The 6,000-nt window shown below is 46.0% G+C and overlaps 1 protein-coding gene across 1 annotated transcript in view; it reads right to left on the reverse strand.

Annotated features, from left to right (window-relative positions):
- fras1 (Fraser extracellular matrix complex subunit 1) overlaps nt 1-6,000 on the reverse strand; it is a 119,526-nt gene that overhangs the window by 86,790 nt on the left and 26,736 nt on the right. The gene's annotated exons all lie outside the window — the stretch shown is intronic.

Consider the following 6,000-nt stretch of genomic DNA (forward strand, 5'->3'; position numbering starts at 1 on the left):
GAAAGTTCGCGCGGGCGCCCGACCGGCCGATAGCACCACTGCGAGTCGAACCTTGGACTCCCAGATCTCAGCAGTAATGGGTTCGCGTGCAGAGAAAAACAATAATAATTAAATAAACTTGTACGTGAACGCCCCCTTGTGGAGGCTTTATGTTACATCTTGTAAACCGCAGTGAGACCAGATTGTTCAGAGCAGAGCAGAGAGAGTAAGACGCATTGTTTGTGTTGGCCGGGTCGACTAAAAAATCACGACATAATGTGGGTCGCTCGGAGAAAAAAAAAACGTGTAAGCTCCGCTAGGAATGCAGCAGCACTAATGAGGTCTAAACGGCGGCGGTAAGTGATTCCTAATAAACAGACTGCTGATAGATACATTTTGGCAAGCAGAGAGAAGAGCAGCTGCAGGGCGAATAAAAAAGTCGGGATTAAATGAATAGCAGCGACGTTTATTTAAAATAAAATAAATAAAACACCCTGTCATTTTAATGGATTTATAAATAGCAACCGGGGTGAGCAGATGAAACACGGAGGCTAGTGCTGAATCCGGGCGGGTTTCCGTCTGCGTCGTATCCACCGCCCGCGGCAGTTGGCGTGTTTTTCCGTTGCGTAGCAGCTCGCGTAAACGAGACGTCGGCACCGCGAATATTTTTTTATATAGCTGGTTTATGTTACGACATGAGGCGTCCTAATGCTTTACTACTGATGTAAATAATGCTTCACTACTGAATGATCCTGGTCAGGGTCTCGGTGGGTGTGATTCATTGGTCGAAAGGCAGGAAACACACACCCCGGACAGGTCGCCGGTCCATCACAGGACACACACACACACACATTTTGAGCAATTCCTTATAGCTCCAGTTAACCTGACTGCATGTCTTTGGACAGGGAGAACATGCAAACTCTACACAGAAAGGACCCACTGCGTCACCGTGCCGCCCCTAAATAATATCCGCTCGTGTGAAGGTAACAGGAAAGCATGTGACTACGCCCCCTCCGGCACGTAGTCAGTACAGCCTGCATTTTTCACCCGCACGAGTCGAGTTCATACACCGACGGGCACTGTGTACGGAGGGCCGCACCCCCACCAGCGTTATTCCTCAGCCCTGTGCAGGCGCCATCAGTCAGCGCCAGTTATGAGGACCCGTGATCCGACTTCTTACCCCTAACCCTATAAACAACAGCCAGTCGTTGTTCATGCAGCCGCCCGGCCCAGTCGGAAGGCAGAGCTGAGATTCGATACGATGCGATGTATTCGAGACCCCAACTCTGGTGCGCCACCTGAGCGGCCGACACATGCTTCCTTCATGCCTGTGCAGAGTCAATGGGCATCTAAGCACCTACACACCAAAACACAAACACATATTCTACATACATGAGCTAAGTAAATGCCAGTTATGCTCTCTTGGACTCCTGGAAAATGTCATCAACGTTCAAAATCAAACTAGATTTAAATGGACAAAAGTATTGGGACACTCGTTCGGCCACAACAATTGCTAACGGGTGTAAATAAAGGAAATTACATGTGGGGGAAGGACCTTACCTGTTCCGGCATGACTGTACCCCAGTGCACAAAGCTGAAGCTCAGACGCATCAGCCATACAAAGGACGTCAACTTTTGCCAGAACGGGCACAAATTCCCACAGTCGTGCTTCAAATCCTTATGAGAAGCCTTCTCAAAAGAGCGTCGTTCTGTCGTTCTAGCTGAAGAGATCACATCGAGGTCGGTCTATTTTAAATAGGATGTCCGACAAGCTCGCGGTCAGGCGTCCAAATACTTTTGGTCCTATAATGTATATATTTAGTCTGTATTAATCCAATATTCCCATATAAAGAATCACAGCACTGATAGGAACTAAAATAATCCTGGCGCCGGCCTCGCTCATGTGGTGGGTCCACTTTTAGAAGATCCTATTCGGTCCACGTCCGTGACCTTACCGCGGTGCCACGGCTCGAGTGACCTCGCCCGTCTGCCAGGTACTTTTTTCACTGTTTCTGTTTACAGTCTTCGGGAATAATATCGTCCCGCTCACGTGTTTGAGGAGCGACCTTTTTCCTCCCGATTTAGCGTAGCCAATCCGCCGCTGGGGACCCCGGTGGCGTCCGAGGAGGGTGTACATTCACCTGACACATACTACACATACCTATATGTGTGCAGTCCACTAATCCCTTCTTATTCTTCTATACTTCAGTGCCCGCTCCACTTTCTGTACAGGAACCCTGGTCAACCTAGGTCCTTATACAGTGTTGATAACCGCGCCCATTATTAGTCCGTTCTTTCCCACCCAGCAGACTGGAAGTCAATTTTGTCTGCTGCAGGCATTAGCCACTAGAGGGCGCCCAGCCTACCGGTAGCAGAGCCGAGATTCAAACCCAGGGGCTCAGAATCTCAGAATCTGTGCCAGAGGAGCACCTTTTGATTAATCGTTTCGGTCGAGGATTTGGCATCTTTCAAGGCCTCGGGGGTAAAATTCAGACCCGCGTCATTAAGCACAGATAAACAGCTCAGTCATACAGCTGTTTGTGGATAAAATCACGACATAGCTTGCATATTTATATCTTTAATAGCTACGCTGTACGGCCAAAAGCACGTGGAGACCTGACCTTGCATGTGGAGACCCGCCCAACCTTGCACATGGAGACCCGACCTTGCACATGGAGACCCGACCTTGCACATGGAGACCTGACCTTGCACGTGGAGATGCGACCATACACGTGGACACCCGACCTTGCACGTGGAGACGCGACCTTGCACGTGGAGACCCGCCTGACCTTGCACGAGGAGACCCGACCTTGCACGAGGAGACCCGACCTTGCACGTGGAGACGCGACCTTGCACGTGGAGACGCGACCTTGCACGTGGGGATCCGACCTTGCACGTGGAGACGCGACCTTGCACGTGGAGACGCGACCTTGTATGTGGAGACGCGACCTTGCACGTGGAGACGCGACCTTGCACGTGGGGATCCGACCTTGCACGTGGAGACCCGGCCTGGCACGTGGGGACGCGACCTTGTATGTGGAGACGCGACCTTGCACGTGGAGACCCGACCTTGCATGTGGAGACTGAACCATGCACGTGGAGACGCGACCTTGCACGTGGAGACCCGACCTTGCACATGGAGACCCGACCTTGCACATGGAGACCCGACCTTGCACGTGGAGACACGACCTTGCACGTGGAGACCCGACCTTGCACGTCGAGACACGACCTTGCACATGGAGACCCTGCACGTGGGGACGCGATCAAAATTCTGCTTTCAGCAATTGTGAGGTTGATAAAATGTTAATACAAGTCCAAGCTCACAGTCGCTGTTCTAATTCATCCCAAAGTTTTATTCTAGGACTGAGGTCAGGGCTCTGTGCAGGCCAGTGGAGTTCTTTTACACCAAACTCAAGATAAAGCCACAAAGATAAAAGCACAAGACTCGACTAATGCTGCTGATTTTTTAAAAACACCGCCTTAAATGGGCGTCAAGGTGGTGCTCTGGGTACCGCTGTCACCTTACAGTAAGAAGAAGTGTCTGTGAGGGTTTCCTCCAGGAGCTCCGGTTTCCTCTCACAAGTCCAAAGACACACAGTCAGGTTAACTGGAGCTACTAGAAATTGAAACAGAAAGAGTGTGTGTGTGTGTGTGTGTGTGTGTGTGGCCTGTGATGGACAGGCGACCTGTCCGGTGTGTTCCCTGCCTTTCGCCCAATGAATCTGACCCGCGGCGACCCTGACCAGGATAAAGCGTTCCTCGAGCAAACAGCTACAATCACGTGGTAAAGCTCAGTGTAGGTTGGTGACTGTTTAACTTCCACCCACTTTATGCTCCATGAAACACATTTATGCTGGTAGAAGATTAAAGCTTTAAGCTCTGGGTTTAGTTCCCAAATAAACCCATTTACTTAATATATTTAAGCAATAGAACACGAGAGGGAGTGTGTTATCTCCCTCACCTTCGGTTCGTGCCTGCGATCAAATCACAGCCGTGATGTTATTCGCGATAACACACGACCTCGAGTGTTCTATTGCTTTTATACAACAGTTTTTACAAAATAAAGAAAGAAAATAAATCAAAGAAGCCCTGAATTTCATATTAAATATGCTTTAATATTGACAATACCTTCCGCCAAAAAGTAGTCCCACAACGAATATAAAGTTTAACACTACAAAGCAGACATCCCAAGTTGCAAAAACTCATTTCAGATCATGGATTTATGTTCCCTACACAGTGCACTAGATTGTGTATCAGATCATGGATATACGTATGTTCCCTACATAGTGCACTAGATTGTGTATCAGATCATGGATTTATGTTCCCTACACAGTGCACTAGATTGTGTATCAGATCATGGATATATGTTCCCTACATAGTGCACTAGATTGTGTATCAGATCATGGATTTATGTTCCCTACATAGTGCACTAGATTGTGTATCAGATCATGGATTTATGTTCCCTACACAGTGCACTAGATTGTGTATCAGATCATGGATATATGTTCCCTACATAGTGCACTAGATTGTGTATCAGATCATGGATTTATGTTCCCTACATAGTGCACTAGATTGTGTATCAGATCATGGATTTATGTTCCCTACACAGTGCACTAGATTGTGTATCAGATCATGGATATATGTTCCCTACATAGTGCACTAGATTGTGTATCAGATCATGGATATATGTTCCCTACATAGTGCACTAGATTGTGTATCAGATCATGGATTTATGTTCCCTACACAGTGCACTAGATTGTGTATCAGATCATGGATTTACGTTCCCTACATAGTGCACTAGATTGTGTATCAGATCATGGATTTATGTTCCCTACACAGTGCACTAGATTGTGTATCAGATCATGGATATATGTTCCCTACATAGTGCGCTAGATTGTGTATCAGATCATGGATTTATGTTCCCTACATAGTGCACTAGATTGTGTATCAGATCATGGATTTATGTTCCCTACATAGTGCACTAGATTGTGTATCAGATCATGGATTTATGTTCCCTACATAGTGCACTAGATTGTGTATCAGATCATGGATTTATGTTCCCTACATAGTGCACTAGATTGTGTATCAGATCATGGATTTACGTTCCCTACATAGTGCACTAGATTGTGTATCAGATCATGGATTTATGTTCCCTACATAGTGCGCTAGATTGTGTATCAGATCATGGATTTATGTTCCCTACATAGTGCGCTAGATTGTGTATCAGATCATGGATATATGTTCCCTACATAGTGCACTAGATTGTGTATCAGATCATGGATTTATGTTCCCTACATAGTGCACTAGATTGTGTATCAGATCATGGATATACGTATGTTCCCTACATAGTGCACTAGATTGTGTATCAGATCATGGATATACGTATGTTCCCTACATAGTGCACTAGATTGTGTATCAGATCATGGATTTATGTTCCCTACATAGTGCACTAGATTGTGTATCAGATCATGGATATATGTTCCCTACATAGTGCACTAGATTGTGTATCAGATCATGGATATACGTATGTTCCCTACATAGTGCACTAGATTGTGTATCAGATCATGGATTTATGTTCCCTACATAGTGCACTAGATTGTGTATCAGATCATGGATTTATGTTCCCTATACAGTGCGCTAGATTGTGTATCAGATCATGGATTTATGTTCCCTACATAGTGCACTAGATTGTGTATCAGATCATGGATTTATGTTCCCTACATAGTGCACTAGATTGTGTATCAGATCATGGATATATGTTCCCTACATAGTGCACTAGATTGTGTATCAGATCATGGATTTATGTTCCCTACATAGTGCACTAGATTGTGTATCAGATCATGGATTTATGTTCCCTACATAGTGCACTAGATTGAGTATCAGATCATGGATTTATGTTCCCTACATAGTGCACTAGATTGTGTATCAGATCATGGATATATGTTCCCTACATAGTGCACTAGATTGTGTATCAGATCATGGATTTATGTTCCCTACATAGTGCACTAGATTGTGTATCAG

This window comes from Trichomycterus rosablanca, chromosome 21 (assembly GCF_030014385.1).
Source record: "Trichomycterus rosablanca isolate fTriRos1 chromosome 21, fTriRos1.hap1, whole genome shotgun sequence".
NCBI classification, from domain to species: Eukaryota; Metazoa; Chordata; class Actinopteri; order Siluriformes; family Trichomycteridae; genus Trichomycterus; species Trichomycterus rosablanca.